The sequence below is a fragment of the Dendroctonus ponderosae genome, unplaced genomic scaffold (genome assembly GCF_020466585.1).
Source record: "Dendroctonus ponderosae isolate FM_Combo_2020 unplaced genomic scaffold, Dpon_F_20191213v2 Dpon_F_20191213_5, whole genome shotgun sequence".
Lineage (NCBI taxonomy): Eukaryota > Metazoa > Arthropoda > Insecta > Coleoptera > Curculionidae > Dendroctonus > Dendroctonus ponderosae.
This window is the reverse complement of record NW_026018715.1, coordinates 12,004,814-12,015,129: the sequence shown is the minus strand read 5'-3', so window position 1 is coordinate 12,015,129 and position 10,316 is coordinate 12,004,814. Positions and strand designations below refer to the sequence as shown.

General features: G+C 38.4%; 1 protein-coding gene across 4 annotated transcripts in view; it reads right to left on the bottom strand.

Annotated features, from left to right (window-relative positions):
- Window positions 1-10,316, bottom strand: part of LOC125504487 (ecdysone receptor-like) — a 78,748-nt gene that overhangs the window by 58,548 nt on the left and 9,884 nt on the right. For all 4 annotated transcript variants that reach the window (XM_048666557.1, XM_048666560.1, XM_048666562.1 and 1 more), the window contains exon 2: window positions 7,824-8,083. The gene's annotated coding sequence lies outside the window, so the exon portion shown is untranslated. The remainder of the gene's footprint in view (window positions 1-7,823; window positions 8,084-10,316) is intronic.

Genomic DNA, 10,316 nt, shown 5'->3' with positions numbered 1-10,316 from the left:
TGAAACTTCCGCTTCTATTTCGAGCTCCATGTTCAATTTGGAGTGAAAATTTACGATTTTCTCTGTCATGTCACGGAAAGTTTGAAGAAAACTGGCGGATGTTGTACAAATGTCACTGTGTCATTGCTTTTGGTAGGGGAGTTGTTTGGACTGGAAGTTTTCTTTCGGTGGTTTCTTCTTTGAATGTCAAACAGCTCTGGTTCTTTACTGGGAGGTTGGGTATTGATGCAGTGAATCAGATTCTTCTTTAATTATATCAGAAACCACCTTTTGTGTTGCAGTTTTGCTTGGTTGTTCTGCAACAGTTTCTTCCTCAGAGGGTTCTGGAAGAACTGGCTCCTAGTAGATGTTTCAGGTTCTGGCAAGTCTTTGGACTCTTCAAACCATATTGATTCCTCAGCGTCTTTAATAATGCTTTCCAGCAGACCGAAACCAGAAAGAAACTTGAACCTTCACCTGGCTCTTGAGGTGCTTCGAGTTCCATGTTCAATTATACTGGACATTTATGATGTTCCCTGCCATGTTGAGGAAATTTTGGACACTGGGAGGTCGGGAATTGATGCCAGTTTTCAGATTTGTCTTTATTTGCATCAGAAACCCTCTTTTGTGTTGAGGTTTTGCTTGGTTGTTCTGCAACCGTTTCTTCCTCTGGAGGTTGGTCAGCTGGATGTTCATCAGTAGAAATTTTCTCTTTGGAAACATGGAAGTCTCCTTCACATTTCGTTCTTTGGTATTGGAGGCTTTGCTGCTGGGAGCGGAAACATCTTCAGGAGTGCTGGGGAGTGCTTCAGCTGCAACTTCAACTACTTCCGATTCTTTGGCGGCTTCAATTAGCGACTTGCTGTAAAAGTTTGCTTGGGTGGCTTGAAGTAGAGGGTGTTTAGGTCGGTTTCTCTTCAGCCGTTGTTTCCTCTAGGTTTTCAACCGATTCCAAAGAAGCATCTGCGCTTTTATCTCGGGTGGCACAAATAAACTTTTGCTAATTCTGGAAGAATTGGCTCCTAGTAGATATTTCAGGTTCTGGCAAGTCTTTGGACTCTTCAGACCATATTGATTCCTCAGCGTCTTTAACAATGCTTTCCAGCAGACCAAAATCAGAAAGAGTCGAACTTGAACCTTCACCTGGCTCTTGAGGTGCTTCGAGTTCCATGTTCAATTATACTGGACATTTATGATGTTCCCTGCCATGTTAAGGAAATTTTGGACMCTGGGAGGTCGGATATTGATGCCAGTTTTCAGATTCGTCTTTAATTGCATCAGAAACCCCCTTTTGTGTTGCAGTTTTGCTTGGTTGTTCTGCAACAGTTTCTTCCTCAGAAGGTTGGTTAGCTGGATGTTCATCAGTAGAAGTTTTCTCTTTGGAAACATCGAAGTCTCCTCCACATTTCGTTCTTTGGTATTGGAGGCTTTGCTACTGGGAGCGGAAACATCTTCAGGAGTGTTGGGGAGTGCTTCAGCTGCAACTTCAACGAGTTCCGATTCTTTGGCGGCTTCAATTAGCGACTTGCTGTAAAAGTTTGCTTGGGTTGCTTGAAGTAGAGGGTATTTAGGCCGGTTTCTCTTCAGCCGTTGTTTCCTCTAGGTTTTCAACCGTTTCCAAAGAAGTATCTGCGCTTTTATCTCGGGTGGCACAAATAAACTTTTGCTAATTCTGGAAGAATTGGCTGCTAGTAGATGTTTCAGGTTCTGGCAAGTCTTTGGACTCTTGAAACCATATTGATTCCTCAGCGTCTTTAATAATGCTTTCCAGCAGACCAAAACCAGAAAGAGTCGAACTTGAACCTTCACCTTGTTCAATTAGAGTGGAAATTTCCGACTTTCCCGGTTATGTGAAGAAAACTGGTTGAATGAACGTCACTGTTCTTAGATGTTCGCTTCACTATGATTGTGATTGGTTTGGTGGAAGCGAAACCATGTGGATTGGCTTTATTAATAAGTATGCAATAAAAATGAAATCGCGAAGACGTGGTTCCTGTCGCCGTGAGTTGCACCGACCACATAAATGCCAGGCCGTAATTAAAACCCGGTTTAGGTGGTTTAATCTCTTCGTGGTTAATGTCGAGTTGGGAATATATGGCGACTTGGCACGCCGAGGGTGTTGCAAGAACACGAAGCGGCCTTTCGGTCTTGGTTGTTTTGGTGATTGGCCATTTTTGGCTATGAAAGTTGAAGTAACGATATTCGGCAGTGTCCGCTGGATATATTTAACGCTTTAAATTTAACCCGTTCGTTGGTAACTGCGCTCGAAATAAATTTTATAACATTGTTCAATTTGTAGTTGGCAAGACTAGCGGAAACCCAACTTTGTCAACGCTGTCCCGTGATGGGTCATTAACAATTGCAAAAATACTTTAGCGGCGCTGGAAATCCACAAATGCCGATTCTCACTATATGGTTCTTGGAACTTTCGCGAAAAAACAATTCGCGCCATCCTCCACATGCCTTTCCAATGATCCACGTAAAACGATCATGTTTATGTCTGCCTTGTCCATCGTAATCGCCACGTGCTGCAAACAAGGACGCCTAAATTTAGGAACGTCACTATATGAAATGCATAACACGTTTGTGCCTTGAAACCAGTCAAAATACCAGCCGGGGCAGTAAAATCGCCTACATGAAGACACGGCTCTAATGAGTCGAAGGGAAGCGCTCAGCAATTAATCTGCTTCGTATTGAGTTATCTGGTTTCCATGTAACGCACTCTGAAGAAATAGCAGGTCGGCGCTAAATCTGCGGAAAAAAGTGAAAAAAATACGACGCATTCACCGACTAAAGAGCCAATTAAGATTCCATAGACGGCGAATGTAACAGCAAAAGGAGTGGACAATGTCGTTGTCCTCAATACATTCGTCATCGACGTCACATTAAGTGAATGAGCCAGTGTTGCCGCAAATGTCAACAAGCTCACTATGTAAAGTAGCCCGAACTAATGGGAAAACCATTTCAAACACGCCCATAAAACCTGGGGAACAAACAAATTGAGACACAAAACTCAGTAAATTTTCCTCCAGCCGTCTTGCCAACCGCTTAAAGTCGGGGGAAGCAGATTTACAATTATGGTTGCACGTTTAATAATCAGTTACGGGCCTGGACGATTTACTTTATTTCTTCTGGGATTTATCGGATCCTTCATGCTTCCATCTATACCATCTGTTGCTTAAGAGAGGGAGACCATCGCTTAAGGCAACGTATAACTCATTCTTTGAAACTGGACGAGGAAAATGAACGTATTTCCGTAAAACTAGAAACTGCAAACCAATTGAAAACCGAAGAAACGTTAGTAAACAAACTGTTATCCAATGAGTTCAATCTTCGCGATCATTGCTTCAAACTCGTAACTTTTCGGGCTTTTGGGCCGTCGTAGAACAGAAGTAAAAGCCCAAAAACTCGTTTCTAACACACTGGTGTCTTGACTAAACAGCTTGTTCATAACTGTTTCTTCAAAAGACGCAAAACTCATTGATACCGGATGAAGAAATCAAGATGCTTCGAGTGTTTAGACTTGGAAAATTGAAACCAATAATAAGTTTACACACACTGTTGCCCGAGAAAAGAGAAGCGATTGCGAATGATTCTCATGACTCTGACTATGGACTGAAATTTGGACTATTTCCACGCTCCAAGATCAATTATTTTTCATTTAAATTTGAAGAAAAATAAGCATTTTATCTTCCAAATGCAGTATTTAAAGAATTTTCTATTCGAATGCAGTTTTTATCTGAAGGGCGTAAATGTAACAAAGCTAAATTTTTCGTTTACGTTAATTTCCAAAAAAAAGCTTATTAAACTTTTAAATATTGTTTTGCTTGCTAAGAAGTTCTACAAGTTTGATTAATATCTGGTCAGATTCTTCAGGCTGGTTGAAGATTTCTGAAACAACTTACTGAAGAAGCAAAGAGCACAATTAGTGGTTGATGCTTCATTTTCTAAGCATTAAGAACTTCTTCTGACTTAACATGTTCCTTTCTCTCTGTTTGAAGATTTTCAAAACTGTACAGACTGAACTGTGAAGTCGAACTCTTTCTGCACGAACTGCACGTTCCAACAGCACTTGCTTCAGAACCCAAAACACTCCTAAGGTTGAAATATGTTTTAAAACAAAAAATACTCTTTAATTGAAAGCAGGCTCAGTTTTCTGATTAGAAGATCAATAACTAGAGGAATTTTATCTTCCTTATGTGGTCCCAAATTTTGGCCAAAACCGGACTCGTTCGCTCTTGTATAGAAAACCCATTTTGACTTTCAGACCCAATTTTATCCTGATATTTTTTACTTTGAGATCATCGTGCTTGCATTTGATAAAAAACGATTTTTTATTTCAAATGTAGTTTTTCTCAACAGCCTTTACAATGAAGCTCTCAAATATCTCGCTTTCGTGTTGTATCGAAAACCCTTTTGGCTTTGAAACCCAAGTTTATCCTGAAATTTTTAACTTCGAGATCATTCGTGCTTGCGCTTGATAAAAGAAATATTTTGTATTTGGAATGCAGTTTTTTTTCAACACTCTTTCCAAAAAAATTCAGCAGCTCTCAAAGACGTCGCTCTGGTGTTCTATTGAAAACCTTTCTATTGCAAGTTCTATTGAAAGCCTTTCAAACCCAATTTTGTCCTGAAACTCTTAACTTTTTCCGTTCCGTTTGATAAAGAAGAATTGTGTCTTTCGACTGCAGGTTTTCCTAATAGTCTTAACACAAGAACTCAACAGTATTTAGCTCTCAAATATTGAAGAAACTTTCAAAAAATGGAAGCACCAGACGGGTCGACGTCTTTGGATTTACTTTATGTGCGCTTGTAGTCGTTTTAAATTAGCACCAACTCCCAGTTCAGTTGCACCTGCATTCGTTTAAGTTTTCGAATGTTTGCAAATTTTATTTGCACTTTTAGACACTTTTTTCTTAGCTAAGGACGATGTTCTATGTAAGTTTTGGTTAATTTCTGGTCAGAATATTCAGGCTTGTTTAAGATTCCCGGAGCAAGTTGCTGAACAAAGCAAAGAAGAAATCATTGGTTGGTGCTTCATCTTCTAAGCATGAAGCAGTTAATTTGACTTAATAATCTTTTCTCCATGCATGAGCTTTTATCAATTTACCATTGTCTCAGCAAGTTTCTACCCTAAACGATTGCGTTTTCAAAAATAGAAGCAAATCGGAACTTAAGAACATGGAAACATGGAAACGTTTACCAATTAGGAAAAACCAAGAATAAATCTTCATAAACGCACTGTTGCCTTGAGAAAAGAGAAATGATTGCGAATAATTCTCATGACGACATAATCTGCAGCTGAAAAGGAGCGCTTTACAAATAGCGAAAGAGTTAATTAAGATTAGGTGCACGATGTCAAATCTGAAATCGCGAAGCCAGCCAGAAAATGGATACTTAAAGTGATGTCTCAATATGGAAGAAACTTATTATTCCGCTTTATATAACTCAAGTTTTGCAAGCTAATTAACTCGAAAGAGAGAAAGATATTGTGGGGATTAGAGCTGATCTGAATTGGGAAAACTCAAAGGAAGTTTCATCCTTTCAGGTTGCCTGGGAATGATTTGAGACTTTGGAAAGGCTCGATTATTAACGTAATGAACTGTTGGTTGGTTAAACGGCAAAGCAAAAAGTTTGGATTTATTTTGCATTTGAAAACAAGATTTTTTTTTTATTTTATAATTTTAGGACAAAGCTGTATTTGGAAGGCAACGTGCGTCTTCTACGCTGGTATTGATCCTAATTTGCAAATAATACAATCGAAAAAAGGCGATTTAAACGCGACTTTTGCTAAGCTTAATTTTTTTTGAAATTTGAAACCTCTAGAGTATTTTGAGCTCCGTTTTCCTTGAGAAACACAGACAAAAACTGCACTTGAAAGACAAAATAGTGGTTTTTCGTTTGTGTTTCAAACGCTCTTAAACCTGCGATATTAGTTTGAACTGTCTTTTGGATAAATGCACAAACATTGGCGTTTGGGGCAATAGCAAATGTCTTCAAATATAAAGAATTGATCCCGGGACTAAATTTAAAAATATAAAATTTCAAAAACAGGCGAACAGCTTATTTTGAGTGACCAGAGGTTTTTACACTTTTTGCAATTGTTAAGAGCTAACGATGGTTGAGCTCGTTATCTTTACGCAATTTTTTTTGGCACAAACCCAAATGATGGCAACGTTTGCTTTTATTTGCTGAGAACATATGGGCTCGATCCAAAACTCGATCCTAAAAAGCCGATCCAAAACTAACTCTTCTTGTGCTTCCAGTTTTTGAATATTAATAAAAGTGTTAAGCGCAGTTATCTTTAAGCAGTTCTTCCAAATACTGCATTTGGAAGATGAAATCCTTCTGTCGCTTCAACTTCGGATCATCAATCAACTGACATTTTTTGCAGCTTCGAATAATTGGTGTTTAGATCAATCAAAAAAATTTATGGTGGAACGTGGAAATAGTCGGATTTCTTCATCTACTCGGCAAATTAAAGTTGTTAAGCCTGAAGAAGTTCTTTATGTTCGTCTATAGCACAATCTTCCAGGATCTTGAAGAAGCCCGAAGACTTTGAACAGAAATTAACGAAACCCACATAGAACATTGGAGTTGCCGCTGAATGTTGATGCATACAAAATGAGCCCTAAACGTAAAAGCCAAGATTTATTCAATTCGTTTCACCTACGCACTAAATTGCCTGGTAGACACGAAGCCTCAGCATAATAGAAACGGTCTATTTGATATGCATTGTATCATTTCGTTAACATCCTGTGGCGATTCTGCAAGTCGATTATTTATTCATGCGCTTTTAACCCTCGACGTTGTTTCTTTACAACTGTATATACATGTGAAAAAGGATCCTTTCAATGCATGGCATTCTTGTCGATGATTTAAGATCGCTTAGATTGGACCCAAGTCCTTTCTAAGTAAAAGTAACCGTCTAAAAAACGAGGTGTGTCTCTGTATGCGCGCTTGTTAGAGAAAATATCCTGTTGGTTGATGATTTATTTCAACATTTTGATGGGAAATTGGGGGCGATTTAGTAAGAAGTTTGGCGGGAGCACTGCTCGCTTCCCCAACTCAATTAGCTAGCAAATGTGTTGATAAATCTCACGCTGCAAACTCCTATGGACGAATGGAATGAAAACAAAAAGCGAAATGCAAAATATGGGCGATTCGTAAAGCAAATGACTAATAAATAAATGCATTAAATCTCGAAGCTTGTCGTTAGTATTATTATAATTTTTTGAGACGACACAAATGTGCACTTATTACGGCTATAAGTCAGTGCTGTCGGGCAGCCCACGCCAGACCGTTCTGGTTCCAATAAAAATTCGAATGATTGACCTTTGGTGATCTTGAACTTGAAACCACTGTTTAAAAATAAGTACCTAAATTATTCAGAGCGCTTGTTGCAAACTTTCTGCTGCTTCTGACGCTAAATCCTGCTCCCCGTTGGGTTCCTCGATTTATTGAAACCACTCCCAAATCGGAGTGGTTATCGAAATGATCGAAAAGTGGTGGCTGCTAGAAAAGTTCGTTAGCACCATAAGCATTGTCTGGTGCATGTTCGCCTCAATTCGCTCTTGATGGCTCTTTGTTCGCTTTGAAAAGCGGCAGAAAGTAATACCCATCGCGGATCATTACCCGCCTCCTCAACGCCATGAATGAGCTTTTATGCATCCAAGAATCCTGCGGCGTGTAAGCTTCTTGTTTAATGGAAAAGCTCAAAGGTGAACATGCAGGGCAACAAGGGATGATTTCACTTAGGAGATTACGCTCAAAATGTTTAAAATTAAATATTTGCTTCCACATCTTTTCGCGTTTTTCCGGGCAGTAAACTGAGAAAAACTCACCTAGGCTTTGACTCCTTTCTGATGTCTTCCACTCGCACTTGCTTCGCGTGTTTCCCAACCAATTTCCAACTGTCTTCAATTAACTCAACCACAAAAACATTATGTTCGCTTAAGGTAACTTAGATCAGTAATTGCACTCAAAGTTCATTCGCGAATCGCGAATGTAATTTAAAAAAATTCGCGGAGTAATTTCGAGGGTAACGTTTATTGGGAGCGTTAGGCCGATGGCGGGTTGCACCTGTGGTAAAAGAATCACGTATCTGAAACAAAGCAGAAAAACCGATTATTAAATAAAATAACTTCTAATAAGCATTAAAAATAGAATGTGGTTAATAATTAAATGAACATCGCTCGCTTAGAACATGCATGGGCAAAGTCGTTAAATCCTCAAGAGAACCAACGACGCAAAAAGACATTTTATATTTAAATTTTAGCCATAAATGTTTGAAATTTTTAACCGCAACTTGCCATCCTATAGAATGTAAACCATGTAATGAATATGTGCCGTTGTAAATACACTCCAACGAAAATTGATGTACAGAAGAGCGCGTAAATAAATATTTGCGCAGTGGAATTCGCTTTGAAATGCCCATTATTTGCTGTTTGTATGCTTGATGTCGAGCTACAAAATGTATGGCTCAGTCAATCTAAACCACTAAATAAAACTGCAACTTCAATAGTATAGTTATGCGAGAAAGCTTTAAATCCTTCATTGAGTTACACCAATCTTGACCATGGTTGGAATAAAACGAATACAAATTACATATTCGTGATTTTTACTACAATGGACTGCTTTCGAACTAGAAGCTCCTCGATGTACATTTTTAATGTGGTTGATTTTATAATAAGGAAAATGTCTGCTAAAGACCATGACTGATCAAAATCATGATCGGATCCAAAGCTTCTGGTGTGTGTTTCTATGAGCGCATTGCATTTCTCGCTTTTTTGTGAAGAAAATGATGCACAATTCGAGTCATTTTGCGAGAATTCATATTTATTCGAAAAAATCGACGAAATTTTCGCCCAAAAATCGAAATTTCACATGCGTGTTTTTTCAGATTTCAGATTTTCTCCTGGATATGCAAATTTAATGTGTGCGAGTAAGGCAGGTATGGCCGGTTAAAGATCCTGACTGTTCAAAAATCGCTTAAAATGGGACAAAAAAGTCGATTATTTCGGATCTAAAGATTCTTGTGTGTTTTTAAGAGAATGTATATTTTTCGAAAAAATCGACCCCTTGTGAAATTTTCGGTCAAAAAGCGAAACTTTACATTTGTGTTTCTTGACCTACGAAGCTCCTCGATAAGCATGTTTAATTGTTTGAGTTTATAATAGTGAAAATATCGTCGGTTAATCGTGCATTTTAGCGTATTTGGTACCGAAACTCATTGAATTCTCAATCAAAAACGATTTGATTGGTTTGATCAGGAATTTATTTAAAGGAGCGACATTGTAACTAATTGAGGTTAATTACGGCAAATTTACTTTAAAAATAATTAAACTGAGTTGTTGACCTACACTGGCAGCAACGAAATTGGTGCAAAATGGAAATCGATTAAATAAATCACAATTAACAATTAATTGGCCGCCAAGCTATTTACGCGGACAAATTATGTGCCTGATTTAGCCTCAGGTGACTGCTCATTCAATGAAAACTGTCCCTTATTCGGGCAAATTCAAACAGCATTTTGCTTGTTTTTTTTTGTGCATGTACACGAAGGAATTTTGCATTTTACATGCACTAAAGCGGCGTTTGTGTACAAAACAAGTCAATTTCTATGCAGACGAGAACCTAGAGATTGCCATTGGCTCTCGACTCGGGTTTGTTCACACTGACGACTCGAATCAATATTAGGTAACTTTTTGACCTCAAAAATGATAATTATAGAAGTTCGCAGGGTACCCGCATAACCTCGATTGGCCGTTCCACTTTACACAACTATCGACCGTTCTTTTGCTCGTATTTCCAACGATCTCCACGATGAAACAATACAAACAATTCGGAACTGGGTTTTTATATTCGGGGTTAATGGCGAAAAGTCGGGATAAATATAAATTGAGCAGTTTTGCTATAAACAAATAACACAATTTGGCGGTGTTTTTCGTTCGGTTAACATTGGGCAATTTAAAATAAAACGCTGCAAGACGACAACAAACTGTTTTGTGCATTGTTATTGTGTCAATTCTGCACTTGGATGCACACAATTGCTTAATGGGCTACGAACACTTTTCAATTTCATTTCCTATATTAAATTTCGCGTCTAGACCGGATCCGTCTGGGTCGCTTTAATAAACAAAGTTATTAGAGCAGAGAGATGCATTCGGCAGCGGATTGCTTGATGTGTACAAAGATTTCTTCGTAACTCCAGTGTGGTTTCAAGTGATAAAATTGCAATTATTGAACTGGCAACGCAACAAAGAGAAATAATCAAATAGACCGGAATAAAAGGCCAAACAGAAATAACACATAGAAGGAAAAAATAATTTATTTCA